Source organism: Homalodisca vitripennis, chromosome X (genome assembly GCF_021130785.1).
Source record: "Homalodisca vitripennis isolate AUS2020 chromosome X, UT_GWSS_2.1, whole genome shotgun sequence".
NCBI classification, from domain to species: Eukaryota; Metazoa; Arthropoda; class Insecta; order Hemiptera; family Cicadellidae; genus Homalodisca; species Homalodisca vitripennis.
The window spans coordinates 94,619,288-94,642,239 of NC_060215.1; the positions used below are offsets into that span (position 1 = coordinate 94,619,288).

General features: G+C 38.2%; 1 protein-coding gene across 1 annotated transcript in view; it reads right to left on the reverse strand.

Moving 5' to 3' along the window:
- The window catches only part of LOC124369586 (3'-5' RNA helicase YTHDC2-like), a 146,995-nt gene that overhangs the window by 120,727 nt on the left and 3,316 nt on the right, over positions 1-22,952 (reverse strand). The gene's annotated exons all lie outside the window — the stretch shown is intronic.

Sequence of the window (22,952 nt, forward strand, 5' to 3'; positions counted from 1 at the left end):
GATAGATCTTTAGTATTCTGTATATATTTCAAGATTCCTTATACTATAATCCTCTCCTAGTCAAATTTCCATAACACATTTCAACACTGTGTAAATTCATTTTTCCACTGCAGGAGAAAACTTTATTTATTCACATTTTTCTAATTAAAACGATTTTAGTAAATCAAAATCGTTACAAGTCTTACATCATTGTAAAGTTAATTAAATTTTCATGTGATAGTATTATAAAAAACTATTTCACTTACAAGATTTAAATTTCAGCACAATTCTCATTATTTTCATTATTAAAGCTAAAAACTACAATTTTATGAAAACACTATATGCTGACTTAACAACAAGTTCACCTCTAATACAGTAATTTACACTAGTTTGGAAAATAATGAATGTGTATAAATGTTAAGATTTGTAAAATTTATTGATTAATTATTGTGTCTTACTTTTAAATTTATTGTGTTTTAAAAGTAAGAATGTGTTCGTTATCATGTTGTGTTGTTTTTAAATCAGGAAACTGATACTTAAATTAGAGCAGAGGTTACAAGGTTATTTGTAAGTTAGTAGGTTGTATGTAGGCCTACATACAAAATTTAAAATTATGGTTAGGTCAGGTTTGTCCATTTATTAAATTAATGAAAGTTATGGTTATGTCAGTTTCCATCATATCTTTCAGTTGTAAAAAATAACGGTTAAATCTGTTAGTGTTATTTTCAATTTGCTTTTATTCACAACCTACTGGTAAAGAACTGGAAGAGTGTTACTCACTTACACTGCAGACACTAGGAAGTTATGATTAGGTGAATTAACAATTTTATTTAATATTCCTTTTAACAAGAGACGAACTAATCCTTTTTAGCTTTATTTTTCCCATCCTCATGAACCTCTGGCTTGTGTAAGGATCTTATCAATCAATATAAGGGATAGGGGGTGGTAGTTAATATAGTATAACGTCAATTAGTACTGATAAAAAATGCAATAATCATAGTCAGGATTTGGACCCACATTTTCTCTAACTAAAATGCAAAGTCCAAGGCCTTAGACCACAAGGCCACAGGCTCCCACAATACTTGTTTGCTCTCCAAAGTTGCTTTTTCCCAGCTGGCACTGTTACCATCACTGCGGTGAAATGGTGCCAGAACCCGCACTTAAGGCTGAAGGCATTTGTGTCAGCCAGTATAAACAAAAAGTCATTTCTTGGGTAAAACTCTGCTGAATTAGCTATTATTGTTAAACCCTGCTGAATCCAAAGATAACATAATGGCTAACAACAGCACCAAACAATATGAATAATGGCTAAAAACAAGATGACATGATGCACAGTACAGATATAGAATAAAAGAAATGTGAGAAAATAGTAGTTCCACATTTCATGTTCTATACTGTAATTTATTATTTTCACCCCCTTAAACCTTATAATTGCTTTGTTCAAGAGGACAAGTGTAATAGGTAGTAACATAAAAATAATGATTTGCCACTACTTTAATAATGTTATATTTACCAAGCTAACAGCATCAATATAATGAATTATATCCCCGGCGATTAATATAATTAATACTGAATTACTACATGCCAAATGTGATAATATTTATTTAATCCACATTACCTAAAACAATCTAAATTTACTTTTAATGATTTCCTATGGCTATACGCTTTCATTTTCATAACAATTTTTAGGTGTTAACAAACCGTATAATGCAAAAAAATTAATAACATATTTGAAATTTAGCTTATATTCCAAATAGTCTATTGATCAATCTAGGGCCTCTCAAGCATTGCTGATCAGACATGTTAATGATCAAACCCTAATAATTTTTATATTTTACTAATAGGTACTATCTAGAGGAATGTTTTTGTTCATTACCATTAGTGTGAGGCATACACATATCTAGGATGATCAGATTGGGGGGGGGGGTTACCACTACTGGGGGATCTAGGGATAATCTCTACACCCTTTTCAAACTGGAGGTTGGATACCCTTCCCCAAAAAATGTTTAAATGTTATTATTCAAAATAATAAGTTTGACTGACTTCTGAGAGTATATTATTCTTCTATTATGGTCTACAAAAACGGATAAAACCTTTTTGAGACCATCAAATAAGAAAAATAGTAAGCTACAAATAAGATGGTATTTAAAGGGATTTGCAAAGGTTCTGTAAAATGGCTATATATCTTAAGAGCTGCAGGTCATATTTCTTTTACCTCCAGAATATTTTTTTTTATATTTTTTTTAACAGAAGTATTATTTGTATTACTCATAATAAGTATTGTAAACTAAAAATATTGGGATCTAAACCAACATTATTCTTATAGAGCAGGGGTTCCCAACCGGAATACTAAATTTAGTTCATTCAATTTTACAATCTGGATTTCCAAAATATTTTTCAAACTATTTCCAATTTATATCTCATGATAGTGTAAGAAGCACTCGCTCTGGTTCTCGTACCTTAAGAATGCCCCAACACAGGACTGTAGTATTTGATAGATCTTTTCAAGTGATGGGTTGTCGTCTGTGGAACTCCCTCCCCCCAGAAATCACTTCCATTGAGGGAGATCGGCGGTTTGTGGCGGCACTGAGACGTTTGTACCATGAACGGTTGGTCGGGGCGGGTCCGTCCTAGGGGTCTGTGGGTGTGGTGCTGGCATTGTGTGTGAGGAGTGTGAGTGAGTCAAAACTGCATATATATTATTTATTTCAAAAATATTCTTATTATATATTTATAAATTATTGTTATTAGGTATTAATTATAGTTTTTTGGTTCTTATTAAAAATGGAAGTTGTAATATTATTTTGTGTTATGATTGTATAATTATATTTTTATTTATTTTTATTTAGAAGTATCATATTTATAATTTTTTAGTGTTTAGATTAATGTTTAATTTAATGTATTTAGTAAGGTAGATTAGTTAATATTTGTTAATAATTATTGATCAGACAGGTTAAGTGTAAGAAAGGGCCATGAGGCCCTAACTTTGTCTGTTTAAATAAAGGAATTTTCATTTCATTTCATTTCATCCAGGGACCACAGGTGGTCTGTGAGAGTCTTGACATGGTCCGCAGAGGGTCCAGTACTATACAATGATAGATTGAATCATTCTACTGTATCAGTAAGTGCACTTACACCATACGTCAATTGTTGCAACAATTTTTCCTTACAGTGAATCATCAATATTCACGCAATGAGAATGTAATTGACCAAATTGAAACTGGAAAAATAGTATCTGCTATTTTCTTGGATCTAAGTAAAGCTTTCGACACACTGGGACATAATTTACTTCTTACTAAGCTGATGACTTTAGGAATCCAAGGCAATGCAATAAACTGGTTTAATAGTTATTTGAAGAACAGGACTCAACTAGTAGAGCTGAAATATACAGCTAATAACACAGTTTACCATGCTAGGTCAAAACCCCTCAATATAACAAGAGGGGTCCCTCAAGGCTCAGTACTGGGTCCAGTATTGTATGTATTGGTAACAAATGACCTCCCAGATTACCTAAAGGAGCAAGCCCACACCACAATGTACGCTGATGACACAGCTCTTATACTTGCTGAAAAAGGCCCTAATGATTTAGATTGTCAGGCCTTCATTGCTTTCAATATGGCAAAACAATATTGTCAAGAGAACGATCTTGCACTAAATGACAGCAAAACTAAACAAATCCTGTTTACAAGAGCTGCAAACTTAACCGAGGGGTTGCCAATGGTGGAAGTAGAGGACGAGACCAAATACCTAGGAGTGATCATTGACCAACATCTGTCCTGGACCCCTCATGTGGACATGGTGTGCAGGAAACTGAGTACTGCCCTGTATGTTGTAAAAAGAATAAGGTCTGTTGCAGATCTGTCAACGGCCAGGGTTGCTTATTTTGCCCTATTTGAGTCTGTTGTGAGGTATGGTTTGATAATATGGGGAGGGTCAAGTATAGGAAATATGACTAAAGTTCTAAAACTTCAAAAGAAAGCGGTAAGAATATTGGCAGGTCTAAATCATCTTGACTCGTGCAGAAGTGCTTTCAAAGACCTTGGAATTCAGACAGTGGTGGCTCTTTACATACAACAAACCATTCTACATGTATTTAACACTGATTACAATAGACTGGGCGAAATTCATTCATATGGAACCCGCAATGTGACAGACTTCGTCTTACAACCTCATCGACTCACCATGACTACCAAGAAGCCATCTTATGCAGGTGCAAAATTTTACAATCTCCTACCAAGACACCTCAAGAGTATAACAAGAGAGTCAGCGTTGAAGAGGAATCTCAGTGCATGGCTTGCTGACAGGACGTTTTACTCCATCGAGGAATTTTTAAACTGGACATGACATTTTTATCTTGATCTATGTTTTAAACTAGATAAAATTTTTACATACATATTGACACATATTCTGTACTCGATGTATATGAATAAAGTTCTCTTTGATTGATTGATTGAATGTGCAGTATGTATAATTATTTCAGTAAGAACAAGCGATATCAGTGCAGTATGAATGATTTAGGAAGATTTTAGATAGTCTATATTTTTAACTTTTATTTGTATTGTGTGATAATTACAAGGGCTGTCCAGAAAGTAATAGATGTTTTAACATGGCACAGCAATGGCCAGGACTAACACCATCGTCTTGGCGTTAGTGTTCCTACACTCAGTACGCAACCGTGTTCCTACACTCAGTACGCAACCAGCCATGGTAGATTGTGCATCTGCCTATTATCTTTTGTATACAGTGGAGTTTTGAAATGAGTGCTCCATTTGAAAATCCCACCAGTTGAGAGTGTGATTTGTAATAAGCGTTGGGAGGTCATCGATCTTATTGTAACTGGCAACGAGACTTGGGTAATGCAAATCAAATGTAAATCAAAATGTCAGTCGATGGAATGGGGGCATACGCATTTACCCAAAAAACAGAGGAAGTGTCTACAAATGCTGTCACCAAGAAAAATCATGGCTACTGTGTTTTGGGATGTTCAGGGAATGATTCTTGTTTTCTTGAATGTGGCCAAACTGTCAACTGAGAGAGATATTGCCAAACACTCCGAAACTTAAGATGCACAAAAACAAGTGTCGGGGAAAACACTATAAAGTTTTATTTCTCAACGACAACGCTCGTTCACACATGTCTAATCGTACCCAAAGAGCTCTTAGATGAGAAATTTTCAATCATCCACTGTACAGCTCAGATTTAACCCCAAATTACTACCAACTCTTCCCAGTGGTAAAGACGTGGCTCGCTATGCAAAGATTTGACACTGATGCTGAACTGCATGCCAGTGGTTGAACTCGCTGGCAGCAGATTTCTACAAAGTATTGAAAAGCTTGTACCATGTTATTAAAAATGTCTTAATTTAAACAGTGATTATGTGGAAAAATAGCCTGAGTAAACCTTTAAAATGTAAATTATGAAAATTTTTATTTTAACTTCGTTAATATTTAAAAACGTCTTACTTTCTGGGCAGCCCTTGTATTATGTCTCCTTGTGTTTTGGCTACCTGTTAAAATGGCTACTAAATGTTAATGTGACGACCCCAGCATATAGTTCTGAGGACCAGACCGGTAACATCGTATGCGGTCTTAATCAGCCAATTTAAAATATTAATTATCAGTAATATATTTTATTTTTATTCAGCATAACATTTAATTGTAGTAACAAGTAATGAATATATGCAGCCAGACTTATTAGGTTAAGCAGTGCAGGTGGAGGAAGATATATATTTTAATTCAGCACATGAATTGTAAGTCCAAGTCTGTCAGCAGTAAGCCTGGTAATTTTTCCATACCCAGAGCAGCTGCGCAGTTACTGGGTGGTAAACAGGCAGGAATTTGCTGAGGTAGCGTCTGGAACAACGCTGCTCCCTGGAGTTCGTTGTTCTGAGTCGCAGTCGTGCCAGGGTTTTTGAACGCGTCAAGCTCGCGTGAAATCGCTCTCTCTCCCGTTCTAAATTTGTAATTGTTGTTCAACTGATTCTAAATTATGCAATAAAATTCAAATTGTTTTCGCAATAAACTAAATTGTTTTATTTGGCCAACCGAGGAGAGAATTTTTATTACAGCAACCTGGGCTAGTTTCCATCACCGTGTCCGAATTAGAACCCGAGAACTTTTTAAATTAAATTACGTGTGGTCGTCACGCCACATATTTGGTGTCAGGTGTGGGGAGTTGGTAAAATTCTGTGGGGTATAGTTCTGCAGTTGGTCGAGTTCTGTGGGGTTGAGTGTTTCTTTGAAGAAATTCGAAAAGTTGGTGCAAGAAGCCGGGACAGGGACAAGGATGATGGGTAAGTAATTTTTGTTCTGCCAATATAATAATGCTAGCCTAGAAACTGTTTATAAAAACCCTAATATTTGAAATTGTTTGAAATCACGAGGTGACTAAGTCAAAGATAATTTAATGTTTTAAATTTAAAACTAATTAAAAACTTGTTTTGATTAATTTTTATAATTTTTACTGAATTTTAAAGTAATACTTGTAATAGAGACGCCATATTGGCTGAGAACAATAGACGCTAATAGTCCGCCATACTTGGTAAGCTCCCACAATTCCATTCGACATTACTAACTAGTTATATTCTTTGTTAGGCATTCGGTTGTCGATTACTTGAATCTCGACAATCGTTATTTCGGTAGTTGTGAATAATTGAGTAGTTATTCGGTATTACTTTGTTTTGATTGGACTAGTCCCTCAGTAATTCAATTCTTATACCTAATATTGATCAAAAATAAACGTACACTCTAAGGTTTTAATGTACTGATTTAACTGGTAGTTAAAACTGATTAACCTAAATTAACTGCTTCTAAAAACTAACTTAATTATACAAATTAGTTGATAAACTAACCTTTCTGACTTGGTTAGGCTAACTCAAAGGTACCGGTACAGGGCAGGAGGCTAACCACGTTGTGAGAGAAGGAAGATAAGGGGTAGTAGTCATTAAAGGGAAGTGAAATAAAATTATAAATTTAAATATTTTTGAAAAATTAAAGTTGGACTTGGCTATATTTTGTTGAAACTTTGGGAACTTGTTCATCTGATGATAGTTAAATTGTAATTAAACTTTAACTTTTGGTTAACTTTAAAGTTTTGACTTTTGATTTTTTTTTATTATGTTTTAAATTCTTCCTCTCGTCCGTGGTGGAACCAGCAAACCCTGATTGAGTTAGTTTGCTAAGTTTATTTACAGGCACGAAGAAAGAAGATTAAATTTTGTGGAATAGGTTTCGACATTCGTGATGAAATTGTATGATGAATTGAGTGATAGTTAAAAGGTATTTTAAATATTTTTGGGTAATTTGAAGGAAAAGTAAATATTGAAATATTGGAATTATTCTTTGCTCAGACATAGTAGGTTGTCTTGATTTAGAATAAATCGTGGTGTAACTTCGTATTTGATTAGTGTTCAGGACTTAGACAAAAAGTGGATTGATTAGAGCTGAATTGAAATTTGATTGATTGATTGCAAGTCGATAAACTAAAATTATTTCTTGATTTTAATTACTTTTCACAAACGAGAGAGAGCACATAATTATTTAATTGAAAATTTAATTGAGAAAAAATCTTTTAAAATTATTTTTGGAAAACTAAGTTGGGACTTGTCCACTTTTTTGGAAGTAATGTGTGCCTGAACTGATTGACAATGGCTGGTCGCGTTAGTATTGGAGGGCAGGAAATGGACCTCCAGGAAGCCATTGATGCGGTAAACTGAACGGTTGGAGACTCTTGGTCATGCTAGGTTGGATCGAAGTGACCACCTGAACACCATGTTGGAGGAAACTTTGCGAGGTCATACAGAACGACCTATGTTCGACATGGTAGGCTCGATCACTCCCTTTGATGGAGGAAAGCCGGAGGCTGTTCTCCACTTCTTTGAGAGAGTATCGACAATGTCGAGTGAATTAAGTCATTGGGGAAAACGACGAAAAAATTAAGGGTTGCTAAATTGAGATTGGCTGGAACCGCCTTGAGTTTTTATTCGATCGGAGGATCAAGGCCGGTTGAGTACTTATGCGGGATTTAAAGAAGTTTTGACACAACGGTTTTAGTGACAAAGCTCCGAAAGATTGTTACTTCCAGCAGTTGTCTGTAATACAGCAACGGAGGGGTGAAACGATTGAAGCTTTTGCTGATCGAGTGCGGACATTAAATGAAAAGACAGTGCGGAGTCACTGCAAATCCAGAAGTTAATGCTGCACTAAGGGAAGAAGCCGATCGTAGAGCTTTGGATGCTTTTACCCGAGGTCTTATTGGACACGTTGGTGATCAGACGAGACTAAAATTCCTACTAACATCCGAGAAGCCGTCACTACAGCGGGTGGCAATTGATCACATTTTGAAGCAATCGAAAGATCCGTCTCGCGCTACAGATGAACGGAAGGTTTTTCAAACTGACCTTGTTTGTTATCGGTGCCATAATCCGGGGCACACGTCTCCGTGAGTGTCGGGGACAATAGGGGATTTAGTAGACCCACAGTAATGACTTGAGGTGCTGGCGATGTAATAAGCCAGGGCACAGACAAAAGGATTGTCGCGTAAAACTTCCAACCAGCACTCCTAGTGCTAGTCAGTCGGGAAACGGGGCAGGGCCAGTGGAGTCGCCGCCACCCGTCCCCGAGAGTAAATGAGCCACAACCGCAGGCCAAGGCGACGAAAAGAAATGTAACGACTGGAAAGAACACTTGTGAACCTAGAGTAGGAGCCTTAGTTAAGAGTCGTGAAAACCGCCCGAGTAGATAAAGAAATACGAATAGTTTCCGGTTGTGAAAGATTTAGCCGAGGAACTAGTTGCCATGGGGCGTGTGGATAATGCCGAGGGGAAGATATTAATTGATACCGGTGCTCAGGTGTCGCTCATCAAAACGTGGAGCCGCTGTAGCTCCGATGACAAAGCCTGACTTGATTATCCGGGGAATTTCAGGACGAACTCTGAAGATTTACGGCAGACAAAAAGTGACTTTGATGTTAAAGCCGCCGGGTGTGCCGGTGAAAGGGAACTTTGTTGTGAGTACCTACCCCGTGGGTATTTAGCCGTGTTAGGTTGTGATATTCTGAAAGAGGGAAGTGCATCGATAGACATCACGGAAGGTGTTCTCCGTATGTCTGGAAATGACATTTGGTTAAATCGGTTGCACAAGGGTGAGAGTGTCCCCGATTCAGGTAGGCAAGTAGTTGCGCCGCGCCACAAAAAGGCACAGGCCCCTACTACGAAACCTGAGGTTGTCCGAGTGGCTAAACGCCAGGACAGTTGTATAGAGAATTACGTGTATAACGCAAAAAGATGTCACACGATACCCGCGCGGAGTGAGAAACTGGTTCAGTTGAAGTTAAGCAAATTTGGATCTAACGACTAATGATAATCTGGAGGGTTCGGATGTAGTGGTCGAACCAGTGGGTCTTACCATACAGGGCGTGTATTTGGCACGAGTATTAACGAAAATAGTGAACACATAAATGTTGGGCGAAGGGCTGTGAATGTAAGTGGAGAAGAAAGTATCCCTTACGGTAAATTCTAAATTTGGAATCAGTTAGTAACGATACGATAGATAAGGTCAAACGTAAGATAGTCTTGATAGCGGATAGTCACGGTCGCGGAATTACAGCAGTTATTAGAAGAGAGGTTGCCAGGGAACTTTGAGCTTCAGTTCGTGGTTTGTACCTAATGGTAAGCTTAAAGATGCGATGAGTAATCTTAAAAGAGAGATTGCACAGCTGACTCAGGGTGATACGGTACTGGTGATGGCAGGAACCCAACGACGTGGATAGAGGTGCTCCTTACTCGCGCACCCTATACAACAAGCCTTTCAAGCAATACCTAATAAGTGGGATGCTCGCATTGTAATTATGGGAATTCATGATAGGTTCGACAAGAATGTAATAGGAGATCTGAAGAGAGCGAATGATCTACTTAGATCCTTCGTAAAAGGAACCAATTCGGAGGGACGGGGAAGGATGTCCTTCTGTGAGATGCGAGGAAGGTTTGCTAGGCGCTTGTATACCAAGCATGGGCTACACCTCAATGAAGAGGGAAAGCTGAAACTCGCAGAGTTGATGCGGAAGACCATCTTGGATGATGTAGATGTGACAAACGAAGCGAGTAGGACTAGCTATCAAAGAAGACGAATCGTTTGATAAATGTGTAGATGAAAAACTTAGCCATTTGAGACTACCCGAGCGACAAGAGGTTAAAAGAGTACTAGAGGAATACAGGGACGTGTTTGCGCATAGTGAGGCCCAGCCTCTGCAATGCACATCGGCCGTAAAACACGTTATCCATACGGGAAATGCTGCGCCGATTTTATAAAGAAAGCTTATCGGGTTCCATTTTCATCAGAAAACCCATAGTAGATGAGTTGATTAAAGACCAACTGGACAAGGGGATAATAACTCCTAGTCATAGCCCGTGGGCGTCGCCTGTAGTCATCGTCCCGAAGAAATCTGTGGATGGCAGTAAGAAATATCGTTTCTGCGTAGACTTTAGAGCAGTCAACGCTGTGACTGTACCTGATGTATATCCTCTACCCAACATCGCCGAGACACTTGACTCGCTGGGAGGTTGTACCATGTATACTACACTTGACTTGAGAAGTGGTTATCATCAGATTATGGTAGATGAGGAAAGTCGACCGAAAACTGCCTTTAATGTGCCAGGAGGTCACTATGAGTATCTACGTATGCCCTTTGGACTGTCTACGGCGCCTGCAACATTTCAGTGCCTGATGGATTCAGTTCTTATGGATTAAAAGGGGAAAAGTGTTTAGTGTATCTGGACGATATTATCTTGTTCTCGAAAGATTTGGCTTCGCATTTGTCGCATTTTAAGTGAAGTGTTGAGTAAGCTACGTGATGTGAATTTGAGCGTGCAACTCAGTAAATGTAAATTTGCAGTAGGCGAGGTTAACTACCTGGGTCATGTAATAAATGGCCATGGTGTAGAACCCGACCCAGGAAAGGTTAAGGCTGTAGAGGGATTCCCTGTACCTAAGACTGTAAAAGATGTACGGTCCTTTTTAGGTTTGGCCGGATATTACCGCCGGTTCATAGAAGGCTTTGCTGCCATTGGGAAAACCTCTTTTTGACTTAACCAAGCAAGGGGAAGGATTTCGATTTTGGGATCAAGAGTGCCAAACTGCGTTTGAGACACTTAAGCAGAAGCTAGTCTCATCACCAGTGTTGGTCTTCCCCGATTTCAGTAAGCCGTTCACCTTGGCTACTGATGCCAGTATTGACGCTCTAGGGGCTGTATTGTCCCAAGAAGTAGAAGAGAAAGAACATCCAGTCGCGTACGCTTCTCGCACTCTTTTTCCTGCCTGAAAGGAATTATTCTACGACCGAAAGAGAACTGCTAGGTTTAGTAAGGGCTACAAAGTATTTTAGATGTTATTTGTTAGGCCGTGAATTTAAGGCTGTGACAGATCACGCAGCACTAAAGTGGATGTTATCTTTGAAAGATCCAAGTAGTAGACTAATGAGGTGGGCGTTGAGGCTTGCTGAGTTCACTTACACCGTGGAACACAAGCCGGGAAAGAGACATACCAACGCTGATGCTCTCAGTAGAGCTATGTGCGCAGCTACTCGCAGGGACGAGCTCCCTGTGGTTGACCTAGCCACACTGCGTGAGCATCAAAAGAATGATCCTCATTGTCAAGAGTTAAGGAAGGCCACGTGTTTTAAGTTGAGCCCAGAAAAAAATCCTGTACAGAGTGAGCGGAGGTGACAAGAAGATTGTGGTCCCCTCATCTCTTACTCGTGAGGTGATCAGATTGAACCATGACCTGCCAACGACGGGACATGCAGCGGTGGCTAAGACGTTAGACCGTATTAAGGCAAAATTCTGGTGGAAGGGCATGGATAAGGACGTATTTAGACTATGTGCGTTCGTGCCACAGTTGTAGTCAACGAACCAACTATGGAAAGGCAAAGGCCCCCCTTGGAACGTTGTTTAACGAGCCCAAGGTTCCTTTCGAAGTAGTGGCAGCCGACATAGTAGGGCCCTTGCCCATCAGTGAGTCGAGAAACGTGTACATCTTGAGTGTGATGGATCATTTCACACGGTATTGTGAATTTATACCACTGCCTGACCAAACAGCAGACCAGGTGGCTCGAGCTCTAGTGCAGAGAGTGATTACTAAGTTTGTGGTGTTCCCAAGGCTTTGATTACAGATCAAGGGGCAAAACTTTACCTCTGACCTGATCAAACAGTTGTGCAAATTCTTGCACATCAGGAAAATCCAGACTACAGGGTTTCACCCACAGAGTAATGGTCGGCTAGAGAGAGTACACGCGACTATTGCCAAAATGCTTAGTCACTTTGTGAACCGTCATCAGACTGATTGGGATGAATATCTCCCATATATAACTATGGCTTATAACAGTCAAAAGCCATGAGGCTACGGGAGGATTTTTCACCGTACGAAATGTTGTTTGGGCGAAAAATGGAAGCTCCTATGGAGGGTGACTTGACTATCACAGAAGATAACGAAGTATTTTGGTGACCATGTAGAGACTCTGCGCGCGAAAGTTAAAGGAAACCCATGAAGTTGCTGCGCGACGTAAGGCATTGGCCAGGGCCAAGTATGAAAGGCAGTACAACAAGAAAGTGAAGGATTCGTTGTACGAGGAAGGCCAGTACGTTCTGCTGCACGTGCCGAGTATCGGACGTCACAGAGTGAAGAAAGAAACTGTCAAACTATGGAAGGGTCCCTACAGGATAGTCAAGGTGTTATCGTTGTTGAATTTAGTTTTGAAAGTGAGAAATAGAGAAATCGTGGTTCACGTAAATCGAGTAAACCCGTACGTGAGTAGAACCAAGGTGAACCAGGTGCCGGAAGTGCACGTTGACGACGATGTTGGCGATATCGAGATTCCAGACTGAATATCTGTATTGGTGAGGGGAACACCATCAGCAGATGATGGTATCCCTGTACCAAGTGTTGGCACACCTCGTACGGGAAATAGGTTGCCACGTGTAAAAAGGAGGCCAGCACGCCTCGAAGACTATGTGCCATAGTTGGGAATTATATCGGTGGTGCTTTGACAAGTGGGAAGTGCTTGACATGCTTATGGGACTGGTGTTTCGTGTTGTAAAGGTTAAAACTCGATATAAATTTGAAGTTCTGTTTTAGGATTGATTTTTCTAATCCTGGGAGTAGTAAGCTGCTTCCAGCAAGGGGTCATATTTGAAGGAGGCAGAGATGTGCTGCTGACGGACAGCCATTGGAGGGTCACGTTGCAGTACAACTTGACGCAGATTGAAGAGGAATCCCGAAATCTAAGTATCTTGGTAACTGAGGTAAAGAATCATTTTAATACATTTTTCGAAGATCTACTTAATGAAAAATATGAGTTCACACTCTCCATTAATTCAATTGGAAGCCGGATTTCGTTACGAATTTGTGCTATTACAGCAGTCAGTTAGTGAATACCTAAATGAAATTGATGATCTAATAAAACTGTTACCACAAAGACGTGGAAAACGAGGTTTAGTTAGATGCAGGAGGTCATGTGTTAAAGTTTCTGTTTGGTACACTTGAGAATAGCGATTTAGAAATTATTGATGGAAAAATGGATTATTTGTACAACACCAACGAGGAAATAGTGCATCAAGCTAAGGAGCAGGTGACTGTTCTAGCAAATATGCAGGCGGAAAATAGTATCACATGCAAAAAACATAAATAACGTAATTTCTATATTGAAAGAATATCATTCTAATATGCATGAACAAATGGTTAAAATTTTCACACAAGCAAATGCTGCTCATTATCAGTTAAAAACTCTTTTTGAATATTTGAAGGTAAGTTCTGCGCTTTCAGATACTAAAGAAACAGTAAGTAGTGCAAGACGAAAGATAACTAAATTCCATCAAGCAATTGAGAGCTTAGCAGCTGGGAAGGTTGACAGTAACTTGCTAACACCTCATGAGTATCTAAGAAATTTTGAAGGAAATTGAAAAGGTTATACCTCCAACGACTAAATTGTATTCACCTGTTAAATTTGGAAAATATTCATCAATTTTATTCTGCTGTAGTTGTTCATAGTTATACAACGATTCACACCTTAAGGTAGTGATGAGGTTGCCTCTTTCAAACGATAATAAGATGTTCCAATTATATGATATTATTACCTATCCGGTGTATGATGCCTCTCTCAAAGTATGGACCCAGTGGGAAGTTGGTTCCCAAAAATTATTGATCAGTAAGGATCGGTTGATGTACTCGATGTACAATCAATTGGAGTTCGACCGAGAGTGTCGAGGGAACAACTGATTGTTTGCCCGTTATCGAATGTCCTGTTAAGCGTAAGCAAGAGACCAAATTGTGCGGTTGAGATGTTTCATTACGAGCAAGTGAGGCTCTGTGGTAGAAAATTAATATCGGGATTTAAGGTCCCCGGTACTTGTCAAAACTCCAAGCCGATGGATATACAGTGCCTCAGAGGAGCACAGATTGACTTTGAACTGTCTAACTAGTGACGGGGACCCTGAATATAACTTCCACGGTAGTGAAGGGGGTAGGTGAATTTAGAGGAATTGATATGTGTGATGTTGTCTCTGAAGAATTCAAGGTGCCTACCCGTATTCACGGCAGCTCTGTGTTCTCAGAACAGATAAGTGAAATTGTGTTTCCAAATGTGGAAGAAATTTACACAAGCGGAGGAGAAGGAGCTGTTTAGCTCTGAGCAGGAAACGGCTGTGAAAGTCCTGCAGGGGACTGAACGAACGGCTGGGCACATTAGGTGTTAAGGAGTAGTACCGTCCGGAGGACGTAGTCCGTCATCTGAAGTCCCACATTCTGTTTGGTCGAAGATTTTATGCTGCAAAAGTGGCAGCTGCTGGTAGTTTTGGGTTAGTGTCAATCCTGATGCTTGTGTACATGTGTTACAGATTTGTTATGCCTGTGATGGCATGGTGGTCGAGTCGCCGGAACCGTCGCCGACAGCGTCGCTCCGCCACTCTGACCCGAGGTCTTCTCGCAAAAGTGAGAGGCCTGACGTCACTAGACAGTCCTGAAGGAGACCAAGAGGGTGTGAACCCTGGAGAGATAAACGATGTTGAACAGAACGTGTGAGGCAGTCGAAGTTGTTAATCTCGAGCGACTGCGGGACGTGATACAAGCTTTGTAACTGTGAGTAATGACACTCTGAATAAGTGTGAGTCCCTCAACTCACTGTGGTATGGTGAGGAAGTTTTTGCTTGGCAAAACTCCATACCGATTGCTCCAGACATTCGTGTTAATGCTGTGACAGAATAATCTTTCAAAGAACTTGGAGTAAGAAAGATCAATTTTGTGTTAATTGTGGTTGACTAGTCAAGTTGTGTTGAGAGATGTGTGCACACGGGACAGTTGTTAAAGGAGACACTGGAAGATGTATTCAGGAATATACTCGTAGTTATGTTAGATTGGTGATTGTTGATGTAACCATGTTTTTTAGATGTAAACATTTTAATTTGTTAAATTGTAGTGATGTGGAATGTGTAACTGATCTTATGTTTTGATCAGGCAGACTTGGAGATATAATTTTCCAAATTATTCGATAATTGGCTAATATTTTAAGCAATTGACAAAACGTAAGTAAAATAAACATGTGAGACAACCACATGGGGCACAGGAAGGACCTGCCGGCCATCCAAACATACCCTTAACCCTGATCCTACCTTTACCCCAAAGTTCTGGACTGTGTAACCCATTGTTGGCTTGATGCCCATGCGTTCAACAGTAATTGTTAGACTAACTTGTCGCAACTGCCTAGTTGGCTTGCGCAACCAACTAAGCGGTGTAACGTCTCCAGTCTGGCCGATGTAGTAAAGTTGTACAGTTGTTTGTTAGTTTTCTTATAAGTGAATTGTGAGTTCTATATGAATATGTTTGGCTTAGGTTTAATTTTAAGCTCTAAGGCATCAGTAGAATGTAATGGAATGTAGGAGGAAGGTCTCGGTGAGCTACCCTGTTTCCAGGGGTAAGCGAGGTGAAAACCTTGGGGAGCCCCCAGGTCCACAATGCCCTTAAAAACCAAGCGTGGGGGGCGGAACCTTTAGTTTTAGTTTTTTTTTTTGTTGTTGTTTCTGTCATGAAACTGAAGAAGGTCGAGAAGTGTGAGGAATGTGTCCTCCAGTTGTTGGATGTTCAGAAGAACGTCAACGCAAACTTTTTTAAAAGATGAAAGGTTTTTGAACCGCTTTTCCAGAGGACCCCCCTCGCATTTACAGTGTAACGGCCACCCACTAAACTGGGTCGAGCCACTAGTTTTAAGTCATTTTGTCAGGGTCCTTATGGAATGTAGTACTGTAATGGTTTGGTCGATGCCTTAGCAGCTTAATAAGAACAATTAAGATGTTAGCAATTTTTGTACTGTTCTTGAGGATGTTTCTTAATGATTTATTTTGTTAGTTAAGTTTGATGTCATTCATGACATGCTACTTGTTGGCTGTGTATATTATAATGGTTTTGTGTTATAGTCGATGTACAAGTGAACTAAACTCAGGATAACTCCATTATAATCCATAGTAGGGGTGGACTGAGGAAACCGGCCCCGAGTGAAAACCCACGAGGCTTAACCAGGAATGGGGGAGTAGCGTTCAAAATTCACAAAGAAGACTACCACTTTATAATTATTTTAAATTTAATTAGGCTCTACAAAATGTGGTATGTTATCAACTAATATTTTTAATCATTAAAATTAAACCCATCAAACCATAGTTATCCTGGAGTGCTCAACCAGATTAATAGAATGTAGTTGTGTTGTAGTTCAACTTGAAATGTTTAAGTATTTTAGATTAAGTTTAGAAGCACTGGTTAGTTCCCTTGTACTTACGTATTGCTTTAAATGTGTTACTGGTTAGGGTAGTCGTATTTGGGTCATTAGAGATAATGGTTATCTGATGTTAATGACTGGTCTTGAATTAGTATCGTAGTATACCATGATATATGTGTTGTAAGCCTGAAATCTTTTGTGTTCAATCATTGAGAAGAGAGGCGAGCGATCGGAATCGAATTAAAGAATTATGTATTGCGTTTGCATACTTTTTTTTATTAAAAGAAATTTCTGCCTTTTTAGGGAACTCAATTGTTTATTTAAATTTCATTTAGTTTAGGCTACTGAGTGACAGCTGGCATGGTAATCAATGAACATATACTAAGATTTTCTTGCTAAAGGATAGGACAGAGATCCTCCCCTGCAGATTAGAGACTTTTCTTCTGGCTGCTGGCTGATGGTTCCTCATACTTGGGGACAAGTATGGTTTTAAGGTGGGGGGAGTGTGACGACCCCAGCATATAGTTCTGAGACCAGACCGGTAACATCGTATGCGGTCTTAATCAGCCAATTTAAAATATTAATTATCAGTAATATATTTTATTTTTATTCAGCATAACATTTAATTGTAGTAACAAGTAATGAATATATGCAGCCAGACTTATTAGGTTAAGCAGTGCAGGTGGAGAAGATATATATTTTAATTCAGCACATGAATTGTAAGTCCAAGTCTGTCAGCAGTAAGCCTGGTAATTTTCCATACCCAGAGCAGCTGCGCAGTTACTGGGTGGTAAACAGGCAGGAATTTGCTGAGGTAGCGTCTGGAACAACGCTGCTCCCTGGAGTTCGTTGTTCTGAGTCGCAGTCGTGCCAGGGTTTTGAACGCGTCAAGCTCGCGTGAAATCGCTCTCTCGCTCTCTCTCTCCCGTTCTAAATTTGTAATTGTTCAACTGATTCTAAATTATGCAATAAAATTCAAATTGTTTTCGCAATAAACTAAATTGTTTTATTTGGCCACGAGGAGAGAATTTTATTACAGCAACCTGGGCTAGTTTCCATCACCGTGTCCGAATTAGAACCCGAGAACTTTTTAAATTAAATTACGTGTGGTCGTCACGCCACATTAATACGACAATGATTAAATAAAGTTTGGATTTACAGCTATTTTGATGAATAAGGAAACTAGACTGAAGACTGCAATTTGTGCTATTGTTTCTAGTAGTGAAGTCTTAAAACCGGTGAATCTCAATTTATTTAAAAATGGTAATATAACTCGAGTCACTGGCCACCTGGACTCTTGGCAAAAACTCATTAAACAACAAAATTAAATTAGAAAAGTTGATATGTCATATGAATTGTCTGAAAAAAAGGCCTCTCACATTTATCTAAATTTATCCAGATAATTGCAAGGCAAAGAAACTTCATACTCTTGTCAAGACATTAGTGAATCCATGATTGATTAAGGTAGTTGAAAAAGTTTGAGATATTGAAGCTATTTGCAAAATTTAAGACATTCCATTGTCTAATTATAGTCTAAACACACACTAGACTTCGGGTCAGTGTGGGAGGCTTCGCATCTGCCCCAGAGTGGACAACATCCTGACCTGGAGAATAACTTCTAACTGACCAATGTTTACCATTTTCAATTTTGTAGTAGAGTAGTAGTAGAGATGGAGTTTTGCATGAAATTTCAACCCACTAAGCTAATTTGTTTGAAAGTTATTGTGCATACAGATGGACACACACAAAGATAGAAATCTAATTTCGTCAACTGGTAGGACAGAGTCCGCTAAACACTCAGCCAATTAAACTTCGCAGTGGCTAATTTTAAAGATATGAATACGTTTAAGGTCACATCTCTTGATTTTACTATGAATAAATTAACAGACAGACAAGGATAGAAACTTTCAAACTATCATATGAGATCCATGCTCTAATGTCCATCATATTTAATTAATATTTCCAATCAACAAAAAACAGTAACTTATCTTGCATGATGTTGCAGGTTATGCTATCAGGTTCAAGCTTTGTACAAAACCAACCAATCTAACAAACAACTTAATCACATAATTTGATAAGTTATTGAGAAATGTCATACAATTAACCTTATGTTGTGTTTGTTTACTAATTTGTTTATTGTTGTTTTCTCATTGGCAACATAAGACCAATGTAGCCAGAGTCACTTTTTTGACCGAGATAAATCGTAACTCCCAACAGATTGATATTTACCATTTTCAATACTGACGTAATGGCAGTGGTAATAGAGGTAAAGTTTGACCCCAAATGGCAACCCTCTAGATCAACTCATTTAACAGTTATCATACATATAAACAGACAGGATCAGATTTCTGTCATCAGCAATTAACGTAGAGGCTTCGCTAAACGCTCAGCCAACAACTGTAGCCTGTATAATAATCCCAATAATTGGAACATAATTTGCCAATCAGATGTAGTCCATGAATGGACACACTGCAATGGACAAACTTACACACAAGAACATACAAGTATTATTCAGTCAAATATTGGTTATTTTGCAGAATGAGGTCTTTTGCATTATGTCCCTGCATTTTCTTGACTAATTTATACATACTCAAAACACTTATTACATACTTATGAACCATCTAAATTATCTGTTATCCACAATCAATTTATAGTAGTCCATGGTCTATTTTAATTATGTAAAATATAAGATAGAATTATTAACTCAATCTCTAATGCAGTGCAATCCCGGTTGAATGGTCTGAGAGCAATTCCTCTGGCCACTATCTTAGGACAGCACTGAATCCCCAGCCCAAGCTGATAGCAATAGGCATTACCAACTGACCGTTCAACTGCTAATTTCTTTTTCAAGATTTATTTAAATTTCTTGATTGTTTTGGCTGCAGTATAATAAGCAATTAATACTCAAATTATCGATATTCATCACTCATACGTTTTTTGAGGTATGACCATCCATAGATTTGTTTTTTCACTACATAGCCTGTTAAGACGTAGCTCAAAAAATGGACTGGCTTAACCCTTTTAGTGCCAACGTCCGTATATACGGACGTTTAAAAAACTACCGAGAAATGCCAACGTCCGTATATACGGACGTTTGAATAACGACCGAAGAATGCCGACGTCCGTATATACGGACGTTCGGAGTAAAAGTCATACCGCAATAATTTTTTAACTTGTTCTAAATTTGTTGGTATACAAACAATCAGAATTAACCAATCTACATAAAAAAAAATAATAATAGTAATATGGTAAGGTTAGTCAGGTCTTTAGCAATGATAGAAATGGCCGTAATTGTTGCATCAGACAAAGTTGTGTCAGCTGATAGTTCACGTCTAACCTCTGGTTTGGTTGTTTGTGTTGCTGCTTCCACAGTGTTTGTTTGTTGATAAATAGTTTACTAACAATGTTTTACTAACATAAAAAGTAAACTTCAATAAAATGAAAACCACATTTGTGTGCAAACGCTGTAAAAAAGGATTGCATCCCTTATGTTTGCCTCACCATATTTGTGTTACCGCCTAACTATAATATCTATGTACAAAAGTGTGTAAATTTTGTTGTTGATATTTTACAAAGTGTACATTATTTTTTAAGTAGAAAGTAGTTTCAGACAGTTTTTAATGGTTTCATAGTGGAAAATAGGTACTTTGGGATTATACCGACCACACCCAGACATGGTGTTATTTGACATTTTGCTTCTACTGATTACTAGATTAGCGTAAAACAATATTTCGTCAATATAAAACAGGAATTGTCTTATCGCAAACCCCTCCCCATCCTCAGGTCAAAGTCGAGCGGTCTAGTAGATAACGTGATTGCAGAGTTGCGTCGCTTTGTTGTACTTCCGTGTTTTACCTCTACATTTCTCCAAATACAAAAATTCAACAAAAACAATCATTACCAAACTAAAACTAAACTCTTTATTGAAAAAAACACTCAAAACTTGTTTTTATTCTTGATCACATTCCGCCACCCAAAATGCGAGTGCCTCCGGCCATCAGCGCGGGCTTCGGCGGCTGCCCCACGCTGATGTCAAAGAAAGAAAAACATCCATCGAGATAGTACCTATCAGTAAAATATCAAATTCTAGAGGGGCTGATCAGAAATATAAATTGAATTGTAATGGAAAGGCAATTAATTATGTACTGTGCAAATCATGATGATGCCGCGGCCTGCCGTAATCGGGATTCTCGAGAAAGATAAGATAACAGCGACAACAATACCGATCACAATACCTGGAAATGCTTGTAAGTTTGTAATTTTGTAATTACAGAGTTGTTTTTTCGTTCCATCATGTTTGTTTCTATAAATTTACATTTTTGTGTTCTTCATACTGGTGAGGTCGGTATAATCCCAAAGTACCGGAAAATATTATAAGCTTTATAAAGAAGCTAAATAGTGTAAATAACACAAAAAAGTGAAAATGTAACTTTCTAAAAAAATTGACATGATTTTTTTGGTTTTTGAAATATTAATCAAAACTTTTTATGTGTGTATTCAGTTTTAATTCCTCTTTTAAGTGATAGTATGTGTTATAGTGAAATAATTTTTTTAAAGTACTATTTTTTATGTGAAACTGGAAAAATATAAAAACTGTAAGTAAAATGTCTCCTTTTTTAAATTTTGTTAAGTTAATTACATTTAGAAATATAATTTGCTTTATAGTTTTTTATAAGGAAATTTATTTTACTGCAAAACAATGAAAAAATTAGGAAAATATCTCAATATTTGTAATTTTTACAATTTTTTTAGTAAAACACTGCAAAACTGCATAGGCCTGGCATCCTTCAGTAGTATTATGTGAAAAATCACTGGCATTTCTCAGACCAACTTTTGATTTTTTGTCTGGCACTAAAAGGGTTAAGAATGAGGGTAGTTCTATATAGTAGACAATAATTATAATGTGTATACAAAGTTTTATCAAAATCAGCTCATACATTTTTGGGGTATATCTATGGATGGTTTTTCAGTACATAGCCTGTAACATCGATGTAGCTCATGAAAATAGGTCTGGCCTAATAATGAGGATAGTACTATAATAGTAGACAATGTTTGATATCTATGAGGTTAAAGGCTAACCTAGCAAATCACGAATTTGATGTTAACAACGTATTCTGCTCATCCTCCTGAACAAAAATATATATTGATTTAGGGGGTGCAAATGACAAATAACATGGTTTTAGGGGGTATATTCATAAATAGTTAAGTTTTAATATTTTAATGTTCTGTTTGTGTGCTGTGTCTGAATATCTGTGTACTTCCATGTTATCCGCAGCCAAGACTTATAGTGTATCGGGGCGCTCCGGTGGTGTAGTCCAGTGCTTCAACAAGATATTGTATACTGTAGTTTGGATCGAGTGAGTACGTGTAAATCATCGATCAACCATCTACTTGTTCGACGAATCGTAGTGAATTGTGTGTTGGAGTGTTTTGTCGGGCATGTTAGGAGTTTACGTTTTGTCCGAAACGAGACTATTTCCTTTTTAATAGAACATAGAATTTTTAATAATTACTGCATTTGTTTGTTGTACGGTTGCATATTGTTTTTAAACCGGGAGACTTTGATATTTTGTCGCGACAGAAAAGTTCGTAAAAGTAGTAATTCAGGGAGAGTGAGTTTTGGGGGAATCGAAAGGCAGAGCAGAGATTCCTTCCTTGTTCCTGTTGAACAACGTGACAGGGACACCCTGCTTGACATTATTTAAGAATGGATTCTGCCATGTACGACAATTCTTAGCGACTGTTGGAAGGCCTACAACTGTCTCGGTGAGAAGGCAAATTCCTCCAACCACATACCAGGCTCCACCACCTTATTTTTGCTGCCGCTCAGCTCTATCCACCAACGCACTAATGGTAAGTGTTCTCTATTAATGTTCATTTATATATGAATATAAGGGTTTTTTATGATTTATGTTTTTTACAATTTACATAAATTTCTTTGCATTACATTTCAATTTATATTTCTGAAGAGCCCTTCTAGAATTTGATATATTACTGATAGGTACTATCTCGAGGGATGTTTTTCTTTTGTTGACATCAGCGCGGGGCAACATTGCAGCCCACGCTGATGGCCGGAGGCACTCGTCTCAACCCAATAACAACTAATTCATTTGTAGCTCAAAATTAAGAAAAACATTGTGCATTTGGGTCAAAATTCTGCTCATTTCAGTATTATTTTTCATTTACGTTTCCAAAGATGGTGCTGCATCCAATGACGTCAT